Consider the following 12127-nt stretch of genomic DNA (forward strand, 5'->3'; position numbering starts at 1 on the left):
CAACTTGAGGACATTTCATCTGGTCCTATTTGTTGTTACTTGGGAGAAGGGACTTGTGTCACTTATACAGGTCAAATTCTAAAAGTAAAATTTTATTTTACTGTTATTCTCAGTCTAATAGGTTGCTCTTTCTGCCATTTTAATGCTTTTATTTGCTGGCACCTTGTGTGCTGTCATGCCATGGCATGAGAGAAGTTTGCTTTCTTTATGAGAAACCACAAACATTGACTACAGATTCACAGATCTTTAATGGTAATAATGTCCAATATCTTCAGTTCCCTCTGTCCTACTCACACACTCAGTATCAGTCCATAAGCCAGGCTTCAGCATAGACTGGAGTCTGTCCAGTCCATCCATCCATCCCAAATAATCTGTTGAGGTCCCTTCCAACCCAATTTTTCCTCATTTGATTCTTGTGCGCAAATATAAAAGTCCTACAAAGAAATGAAGCAAAATACAAAACCACAAGAAGTGGTATAAATAAAGGGAAGAAACCAGGGCAATTTTAATCCTGAGATAAATTCCTCTACCATTTGAGATGGTTAAGTACTTCACAAACATCACTAGGAAAATGTCCAGTTCCTAAGGTTCATTTATAAAATGCACTAACATTGAGAGAAGCCTTCCAGGATGACATTCTTCCTCTCCTCACAAAATGTGCTCAGATTTTTGATGATATTTCACAGAGGGACAGCCAGCCCTAGAAGAGCTGATTAATTGCACTCCCTGTTCAATGGGCTAGGTGAAAAGTTGGAATGCAGGCATCTGGCCTAGCAATACCAGTAAGGATTGTAAAATGACTAATGAGATGACTAATGGCTTAAAATTTCACCTTTCCCAGAAATGAAAAGTGGAGGGAGTTAGTTGCATTTATGTGCTAATTCCTCCTATAGAGAGACCAGGTGACTTTTAGAACTTGTTCAATTGATTTTCTCTATTTTTTTCAAGGTTTATTTATTGACATTCCAGCAAGAGAATTCTTCTTTCATAGCACCGACATAACTTATCTTTGCAGAGTTTTACATTTATTTCTTCCCTCCCCTTCTTCCTGATCTCTTTTTTTATAACTCAGAAGCCAATTTTGCAAAGTTTAACTGTAACAGCAGTGTAAGGTTGTGTGACAGTGTTCCCAGGGGTCTCAGGTTGAGGGAAGAGACGAGGATCTGACTCCGTGTTTCAGAAGGCTTGATTTATTATTTTATGATATATATTACATTAAAACTATACTAAAAGAATAGAAGAAAGGATTTCCTCAGAAGGCTAGCTAAGAATAGAATAGCAAAGAATCATAACAAAGGTTTGTGGCTCAGCTCTCTGTCCGAGCCAGCTGGGCTGTGATTGGCCATTAATTACAAACATCCAACATGGGCCAATCACAGATGCACCTGTTGCATTCCACAGCAGCAGATAATCAATGTTTGCATTTTGTTCCTGAGGCCTCCCAGCTTCTCAGGAGGAATAATCCTAAGGAAAGGATTTTCCATAAAAGATGTCTGTGACAAGGTTGTTCTTTTGCTTAACCTAGTTTGTCACTTATACTAAACAAAAATTTGGCCCTCAGAACAGGGGTTGCATGCAGGAGATAAATGATGGCTCTGTACAGCAAGTTGAAATTTTTGCCTTCTTCTAGACCCTTGTCCTGTCCAGTATCATATGTCTAAGTCACACCTGAAAAAGCACTTAGGCAATACCTGTTTATAGGCATCAGAAGTGGTTTCCTGACTAGGAATGCACTACTCAGCTGGGGACTGCATTTGCAAATTGCACATTTATCAGTAAATCTGAGTCAGTATTTTAAGAGGAACTGCCTGAATAGCACACATGTGGTGCAGAAATTGCCATAGCACCAGAAAGAAAAGATACAGCAGGGTGATGATAATCACTATTACTAGTATTTTTATCAATGGAAATTATGAGTAAGTAGTAATAATGTATCCCAGTGTTTTGATTTTAAAGGGTTGGTTGGGTTTTTTTCTGAGATTGTTTCACAAAAGTTTGCATTATATTTTAATATACATAAGGCAATATCTCAAGAAGGAAGACAGGCATGTTTCACAGAGCTCTGAACATCAGGACATTTCAACACTTCAGGCCCATGCAATCATACATTTGCAGAGTGTTCCACGGTGGCACTGCTGGATACTGTGCCAGAGGTGTCCTGTTCCCTGCTGAATCCATGAGCAATCCTTGCAGCAGTACTGACCATGCTCAGTGTGCCACTAGGAGCTTTTACAAGTGGAATTAGAGCATTGGGAAAGGAAGATATTTTACTCTCTGCTTTAGACTTTTCACCCATCGACAGCTATCGTGGTGAATAAATAACTTCCAAAGAATTTAGCATCTCCCTGAAAAGGGAGGTTTCTGTTTCCTGTTTTACAAGCTTTGTAATAAGTTTGTTTGCCTCTGTCGAGGAGACAGCTTGAAAGACTGTAATATCTACTGCATTTAGGAATAGGACAACTCCATTAATTCAACCTTATTGCACAGTGGGTGGAGGGGGCCAGTTGCCTTTAGTAGGTGACTCAGAGTCTTCAGATCTCTGGACAAGTTTGAAAGAGATTTTAATGTTTTCAATTTATCATTCTGAATTATTTTCAGTTGAAAGACTGACAGTCTGTTTAATGGCTTGAATTTATAGCCTTCGGTTAATAACTTCATCTGACTATGGGGTTCAAATAACAATGGTAAAGACAGACAGTAGGCTTATAGCAAAATATCCTCTGAAAAATTGAGTTCAGTATATGCTACTATAGCTATAAATAAAAGGAACTAGTCTATGACATCTTTACAGAGGAAAAATACCACAGCAGAGCTTCTTCTTATGGCCTTTCTAACTGTTTTTTTGTGATTGTTCAATGACTTCATGCATTTCAGAGAAGTGCAGCAATGCCTACTTTCCACGTCAGTACTGAAAACAAAATGTTTCACATTCACCATGAGTGTAGTGTCTTGCCTGTACAATTTTTTTTCTCCTGGTACTGTCAGCCACAGAAGGCACAGTCCTGATCCATGCATTGCCAATGGGAAATGGGGAGTATTTGCCTCATATGAGAGGAAGATGTAAACCTTCGGGTGGATAAGATCCTGTTTCTATTGCACACTTCCAGGAGCTATTTATGTTTTCACAGGTGGAAGGCAGACCAGAAGCCACTGGCAGATACACTGGAGAAAGGGGGGTTTCTCACAGTCCTTCCCTCCCTATTCCCCTCCACTTATGGGCATTGCCTAACAGACCTGAAAAAATCCTAGAATAGTTTCATTTGGAAGGGAACTTTAAAGATCATCTAGTCCAACTTTAAAGATCATCTAGTCCTCTACAATGAACAGGGACATCTTAAATTATATCAGATTGCAAAGAGCCCCGTCCTTCAGGCCTTCGATGTTTCCAGGGATGGGGCATCTTCCACCTCTCTGGAAACTTGTTTTACCACTCTTAGTGTAAAAATTTTCTTCCTTATATCTAATCTAAACAGAACCTGTTTTAATTTAAAACCATTACTCCTTGCCCTGTTGCTCTAGGCCCTTCTAAAATGTATTATGATGTAAATCACATTGTTTTGAAAAATAAAAATTTCCTATGACCATTCAACTAAATAGTGGCCATAGGTAATGCCCTTAATTATGAATAGAACTAATCAAAGCTTCTTGAGAGTAACAGTTCTCCTCATTCTGGAGAAAGTCTTCAAAGTCTATCCCATCTTTCTTACAAGCTCCTTGTAAAGAATGAAATGCCACAATCAGGTTTCTCAAGAGCTTTCTCTTGTGCTGAGCAATCTGATTTGGTTTATACTCACAGCAGAGATGCTACATCCCTCTGACTGTTTTTTTGCAGAGAAGAACAAAGAAGCCTCCTCCATAACAGTGAGTTATTGCTGCTGATATTTATCCAGGGTCTAGATCTCACACCTGTCTCCTTCTTGGTCTTCTTTTGGATACGAAGCCTTTCCCTTGTTCAACACTTTCTGACTTGCAGATGGAACTTTGACTGCAGCTGAACCGTTGCCCGTTGTCTCTGTTGCCCATCCAATTGTTCTTCCCATAGGAACACTGCAGTTCAGACGCCAAAGTCTGACCCAAATACACCATCAGGAACTGAGGAACCAAGAGGGTTCCATTCCAAAGCATCACACAGGCGCCTCTGCTACGCAAATATCTGGGTATCTGTGTTTGCATGCACCTGTGGGAGAGTGCATGCATCCCCCAGCTGCTAAGTTACACTCTCTTCATCACTTCAGTCTGAGACAAATGAAATTGCCCCCCAAAAAATGCTGAAAGTGGATCAAAACAAGCTTAACTGAAATAGATGTGGGAGTTTATCAGACTTGATGTAGTAAAACACTAATAAGATCACTCCCATTTCATACATATAAGACTAAGTTTTCAGCACAGATTGATTGTATTGCCAGGGATTAATGGGAATTTTGAGTAACAGATTAGTGCTGCAAAGCATTATTTTTCTTGTCACAGACATCTTTTATGGAAAATCCTTTCCTTAGGGTTTTTCCTCCTGAGAAGCTGGGAGGCCTCAGGAACAAAATGCAAACATTGATTATCTGCTGCTGTGGAATGCAACAGGTGCATCTGTGATTGGCCCATGTTGGATGTTTGTAATTAATGGCCAATCTCAGCCCAGCTGGCTTGGACAGAGAGCTGAGCCACAAACCTTTGTTATCATTCTTTCTTTTTCTATTCTTAGCCAGCCTTCTGATGAAATCCTTTCTTCTATTCTTTTACCATATTTTTAATGTAATATATATCATAAAATAATAAATCAAGCCTTCTGAAACATGGAGCCAGATCCTCATCTCTTCCCTCAACCTGAGACCCCTGTGAACACTATCACATTTTCTAAGAAATAGTAGATTTTCTGCTTACTGCTAGCAAGTTTTTAATGCTGCCTTTCTTTTGATCAGAACACTAGGTGCTCTCTGAAATGCTTTGTTTCAGGAAATAAACCATCAGTTCATTGTCTGCAGCATTTTGAACTGAATGGGACCAGAGAGAAAGAGTATGGGAGCAGAAATCCCTTTCTAGCCATGACTGTTAAAGCAATCCTCTTGGACCTTATTTTGCTCCCTCTACCTGCATTTATCACATAAGGGTTTGGATGAAGTGAAGCAGCCTCAGGGGAAGGGATGGAGAGTCCCCAGCAACCCTGCAGGGATGGGAAGACCTGAACTGAAGGCCCCAATCACTGGCAGTGACCACTGTATATTTGGCACCTTCTCCTTTAAAATTTGTGCTTGAGGTTTACTGGGAAATAAAAAAAAAAAAAAAAAAAAAAAATTAAAACCTCTTTTCCCTTAACTCTTTTCCCTTAACTCAATGTCTATAAAATAGGTCACTCCATCTGCCCCAGTGACAGTCACCAACATAACCTTTTGGAGAGGGACCAAAGCACCCTGGTTCTGCATTCTCCCCAGATGTTTTCTTCCCTCTGCACATTATCCTGGCTTCTCACTCAGGCATGTGCACTGCTAATTGGATGGATAGTCTTGGGTTGGGTTGATCAGTATTGCTTCAAAGAGTAGGATTTATTTCTTCTAAATTCTCGGTTGCCTTGGCATCTGATGTGTGACTTAGCCTCTTCTAATAGTCTAAGAGTGTTCTTTGTGGTCAGTGGGGAAAAAACAGAGTGCTCCAGAGGGGGTGAAGAGAAAAAGAAAACCCACCATTCTCAAAATGCTGTCAAAGGGTGTGAAAAACAGCCAAGTCCAACAGTGCTGGAGAGACAAAAACGTGCAACTCCCCTACAAGCAGAAGGCAGACAGAAAAACTCATCCTTCATAGAGCAGAATATATATATAAAATATATATATTTTATATATATATATATATATATATATATATATATATAATATAACATTATATTATATTATATTATATTATATTATATTATATTATATTATATTATATTATATTATATTATATTATATTATATTATATTATATTATATTATATTATATTATATTATATTATATTATATTATATTATATTATTATAAAATAATCATCTTCAAAGATCCAGCATCCACAGCTCTGAAGTTAGCTCTTCATCTGCTCCTATTCTTTTCTGCAAGGCTGTTCATGCAGATGGAATATAACTTTTTTGCTGCAGCTTGATCTACTTAAGAGAGGGAAAAAAAGAAAGGAGCAAAGAAAAGTATTCTCCTGGTCATTTACATATATATGTATAAATAAATGTATCCAAAAGGAGACAGTCCATGCAGAGTTTTGCCTTTCTTTGAGTGACTCCTAAAATACAAAGAAAACAGAAGGAACTGCTAAGAGAAATCTTGTCCTTTGGACATGAGGAGAAAAAATAAGACTATAAAGTTATTATAGCTATAACTTTTTATAGACTAAAGAGAAAACTATAAGGTTTGTAGATGAAAAAATCCATGTTTTGACTATGTAAAAATTTGTTAATGCGGGGAGGTACTTTGTGTACCATTACACAAAGGTTTTTTGTAACCCAGGCTGAAGCTGGTGCATAATCTTAGAAGTGATGCCTATTATTGTGAGCTCATTTCATTGAATAAATGATTCAGATTCCCTGCTGGTCTTGTGTCCTTGCCTCGGTCCTTCACAATGGGGCATCCCCAGCTTCTCTGGGCAGCCTGTGCCAGGGCCTCACCACCCTCTCAGGGAAGAATTTCCAACTAATATCTATTGCAAACCTACCCTCTTTCAGCTGTAATCCATTCCTCTTTGTCCTATCAATAGTCTGTTTGTAAGGAAATCCTGTAGTTGTTTACAAGAGCAAACACTGAGTACCAAGGACAGCAGAATGATGCTGAAGGTTTTGGCAGAAAAACAAAAAAAACCTGCAGACTGAAGTGCAGGACTCTGAAGATTACCAATTATTAGAAATAAACTTAATGAAAACCAGAAAGAAATTACGAAATTTAAGATTTTCTGGACTAAAACTTCTAAACATAAATTGTTGTCTTAAAAAAAAGCATATTGAAAATGTCGCATGATAGATAGGAAAACCAACTGGAGTCACAATCAATTTTTGTAAGAACAGAAGCATGAATAAAAAAGCAGCAGCATCATGATACTCATCCAACCTGTATTTTGGTAATGAAGAATAAAGGATTTCTGCAAAACAGGCTGTTAATTCAAAATCCACAAATCTGCCTAGACTTCAGCTAGCTGCTTCTGGAATGATAGTTCCTAACATTGCCAAGAATGCAATAATATGAAATGTGTATAAAATAAAAGCAAAGTGTTTTTTTAATCAACAAAATCTTTTAGGAATGGACTTGAACTGCAAGCAAAAATTTCAAAGTGCTTTTGGAGCCCCATGAGCAATATGAACACAGTTAAGAGGAAAAAAAAATATTACCTTTCCAAAAAGAGTCTAGAACTTCTAAATTATGGCTCTGTAAGCTCCTCTTAAATTTGAATACTCAGTTACTCAGTTTAAAATACATCAAATTAGATGTTTCAAAAGAAATCCAAAATCTGTGGCTGTCTTTTAATTTATTATTTTTTTACTTCAAAAGTGTAATTGTAACTAAAGCTTCTTCCTGTTATCCCTTGAACATAAATGTTTGGAATTCAAACATAAAATAGTTTGGGCTGGCGAAGATCTTAAGGATCACGTTATTTTGACCCCCTTGCCATAAGCAGGGTCACCTTTCATCAGACCAGGTTGCTCTAAGCCCCATCAAACCTGGCCTTGAATGTTTCCAGGTATGGGACATCCACAACATCAATAGGTGCCTTAGGAGAAAAGAAACAATATTATGTGCCTGTCTCAATCAATCAATCAATCAATCAATCAATCATCAATCAATCACAATTTTTTTATGGATATAATTCCTCAGTTGTAGACTAAAGATTTCAAAACAATATTTCTCAAATACTGCTGAATATGAGTTGACTGTCAAGAAACCATAGTTTGTTAATTAGTACAATGTCACCCACACTCAAAAGCATTTGTTGCCTGAATGTAAAATGGGGAAAAACATGGAAGGCAAATCAGATATTTTTAAATGTTTATATAAACATTCATTCTCTGTTCATACAAACAATGACACCACAGCTTGGGCCTCTTTTCAGCTCAGTCCTGGTCTTGTCCCAGGCAGTTCTTACCTGCCCCCAGGTTTCATAGAGCAGCCACTCGTTTCTTCTGGAAAAACACACAGGTCTGCATCTCTGGCATCCCCCTTTAAGGGGAATTTAAGTCTGTGGTTTCCTCCTCAAGACACCAGGACTTGAAATTCATAGGGAGAAAACTCTTCCCATTCTCTCCTAGAGGGGATGTCTGTTGGCACCCTGTCCTGATGCTCTCAATTCAGCCTGTCTCCCTGCTGTTACCTTTCTCCTTTTCTCCAGCCTCCTAAAATAACCCAGCTTTCCCAACTGCCCTCCTGAGCTGAGGCTTCTTTTTTCATTTTGTATTTCCTGAGATGTGTTTAGCTCTCCAGGGAGCTGAATTACTCATCCCCCACGGAGACAGCAGCACAATACTGACAGCACCTCTGTGTTCGCTTTGGAGCTCAATTCCTTTTACACAGCCTATTGGAGCTCGATACAAAAGACTTCCTGGTTTTAGAGCTTCCAGTGACTTACATTTGTCACAAACATGGGCTGCTGGGTAGGTTCTCAAAAGCCACCCACTTTTTCCCAGACTGTTCTCACTGTATTTCACAGTCCCACTGGGTATGGGGACTGATGACTTTCCCAGGTACATTGCACCTTTTCCACCACCCAGACAGGAAAAACCACTCCAGCCACATTTCCTCACAGTGGCAGCACCTGAAAGACTGATGCTGGAAGTGCCTGGGAGAAAGGACAGGAATATCAGAGTCCCAAAGTTTTGGCAGCACAACTCCCCTCCCGAAGCACTCAGTCCTTCCCAGAGTTTCAGGATTAGTACACAGAACATTGCTCTCATGTGTTCTCCCTCTGCAATGCTTCATTTCTTCTCTCATGCACATGTATTTGTCTAATTTTATTTAAGAACAAAATGTTTTATATAAGTGTGGAGAAATTGTTGGGTTTTTGTTTCCTAAATATTTGCAGCAGTACTTCTGAAGCATCCCATCATCTGACAAAAAAAGGGAATTTAATGCAAACCCATATTTCCATCTCTCTCCCAATACTGCTGCTTCCTCCACAGAAATTGTTTTGCTGATTCTGATTTTTTTTTTAATTATTTGGTATTCATGAAAGAGCACAGATTGATAGACTAGAAAGTGATGGCCAGATTTCTGCACAGAACTCAGATAAGCAAAACTATCTCAGTTTTAAAAAGGGTTCTGGTGGGATTTTAGTTCTAATCCACAGGGAAACGTTTCACCCCTGTGCACAACATGATGCAAGGCAGTGTCCCCACTTCTTCCCAGGTCCGTTTTAAAGGCTTTTTGCCTGTTTGGAATGCTGTAAGATAGCAGGCTCCCTACCTGGAGACGTTGAGAGGCAGCTTAATGAGAGACAGTGGCCAATAATGTGGTCAAACAGTGATTTAAATAGCTGATCTAACATTAAAAAGATGATTTATTGCCTGAGAGATTGAATTTTCTCTTTCATCAGTTCAGTTAGAAAGAAAGGAAATTGTTGTATTTTAAGAGCAACATTGAAAAAATATGGATTGGATGAAATACAAAAGAAAAAGCATTTTAATTTTGAAAGTATCAGTGAAGAATACCCAGTGTTCCAGTAGTGGTTACGCCCTCTGAAGGACTTCAAAGTTTGCAGCAGCCTTTCTACCTACCCAAGGGCTATGTTCACATGAGCTGGTATGCACAGTCACTTTGATATGAGTAAACACAGGTGCAGATTTGCATCAATCAATCAAAAAAAAAAATCTGTTTAATGTTTTTCCAACAGCTCCTTTTTATTAACTTTTCCTTTTTGATCTAACTTTGTTCCAAGACCAAAATAACAAGCCTTCATCCCATGTATGCACAGTTGCAGTGTTTGGCAAGCTAGGGGCTGGTATGATACCTTACCAAAAAGATGTTCCATTCTTAAGGAAAAGAGGGTTCTTTTGTCTCACTGATGTTGGAGAAAAACAGAGTGTGAAGTACTATAAGTTTGCTACAAAGAGCTTGAAAGAAACCTCTTGATTATCATTCACTGCTTTATAGATCCTTGTTAAAAGTGTTAATTTCAATTATCTAAATGTTTTTCTGGCTTGTGTGTCATTTGCAGTAAAATTACCAGGGCCAGATTTACTGGCGTACACCATTTGCTGACTGCAATTCCAGCCTCAGCTTTAGGGCTGCTTTGTGTTTTTGGAGTGGTGCACTGAGCTTTTTAATTATTCTGGCTTATTGCCTATTCCCCACACATTCTAAATCAATTTATTATTCCATGGTGGATAGCTGTGTACTTGCTGCAATTTACTTTAGAAACAGCATTAAAAAAGAAGTTGGCATGCATTAAATAATGCTTCATTGATTGTCTTAAACTTGCAACACAGGAGTGCAGCTCTGCATCACTAGCCCTAAAGAATACACATATACATGTGTATGTACACACAGAACATTGTTTGTATTATAAAAGAGAAAGCCAAATGAAAGCAATGCAAGCCAAACATAAATGCAGCTCAAGGAGCATCTTGAAAAATCGTGAGAAAACCCAGCACAATGTGCTGCACCACTCTGTAGTTTGTATGCAGGCATATTCCTAACACGAATGAACTGCAATTTCTCCATGAGAGCAGCTTCCAGATGAGTTCTGTTTTTACGACAGATGCACAAAGCCCTCACCAGCAAGGCAGGACAGGGAGATAGTCACAGGCTGCTGCTCCTTGCTCCCTCTGCCGAGATCAATTTTTGGCTTTCAGGTCCAAATTCGGTGTTCAAGACCAGAGCCTTGGTGCAGACATCCATTGCCAAGAGCCAAACAGCAACCAAACTCAAGTTTGTATGACCAGAGAATTTCTGATTCTTGAGTAAGCACTTTTTTCTGAGGTAGGAGGAACATCAGTGTTTGCGTGACCACCTAAGCTTTTGACTAACACATAATGATTTCATTTCTAAAAGCTGCACTCTTAGTGAGTGCACAGATGAGCTATTTTATTACCCACATGGGTCTGCTTTAGCTAAAGGCTTTATGTTTCCATTTTAGAAAGGTTTTTGAACAATTTTTGTTTAAAATATGGGTAAAGGAATAAAAATGGGGAGGATGGATTCAACACAAGAGAGAATTATTACCATGAGCTACACTCTGAAGCCTTTCAGCAGACACACACCACTAAATAAATGTGACAGTGGTGCAGCACTGTATGATTTTCATCATCCAGATGCCTCTGTATGATCAAAGCAGGGCTGCATGAGACTTGCAGTCAAATGCAGTGCTGTCAGAAAGGTAGGATCAATCATCTCTGCCAGCCTGACAGTACAGGATCTGATTTATTCTGCCTCTGACTCCTGTATTTATTACAAAATCAAAGGCAGGGCTTAGCATTAGTACAAAGCACTGGAGTTTTGTTCAATAGTGAGCTGTTGCATGTGGAACAAGCATCAAATCCCCTGATGTTTAGTGATTCATTTTAAATATATCTGGTACGTGAATTAGCAAACAGAGATGGGAAATACTAACAGCAGCCAAAAGTAATTTATGAATATTGAATTGCACTGTGCAGTACCTGTAGAGAAAATACAGTGAGAATTCCCTTAAAAGCTTCTTTGTCTGCCCCAGCTTTCAAAACACCTGAGGGAGCTGTCCTGAATATAATGCTTAAAAGCAAAGGAAAGAAATATGAAAAAGAAAAGGGAAAAAAAGGAAAAAATAAAAGGAAAAAAAGGGAAAAAAAGAAAAAAGAAAAAAAGGAAAAAACCAAAACAAAACAAAAAAGAAAAAGAAAAAAAAAGGAAAAAGAAAAAAAAACCCAAACTCGGGAAACCTGAAATGTCCCTCTAGAACAGTAGAACAGATATTTTTTAATGAAGCTATTGGTAATTGAAAATATGCAAGTAATTAAGTATACATAGAAGGCTAATCATAAAATTCACTGCTGTGCATGTAGTCTTTCAGCTTGTCCAAATCTCTCACTGTCCCCACAGAGTTTTCATAACCTTGAATGAGTTTTGCCACGTGCCTAAATTTTCTAATGCCAAGTTGGCCAAGTCAGGACCTCTAATCAGGTGTTGGAGTGCAAGTGCAGG

The sequence above is a fragment of the Melospiza georgiana genome, chromosome 5, assembly GCF_028018845.1.
Source record: "Melospiza georgiana isolate bMelGeo1 chromosome 5, bMelGeo1.pri, whole genome shotgun sequence".
NCBI classification, from domain to species: Eukaryota; Metazoa; Chordata; class Aves; order Passeriformes; family Passerellidae; genus Melospiza; species Melospiza georgiana.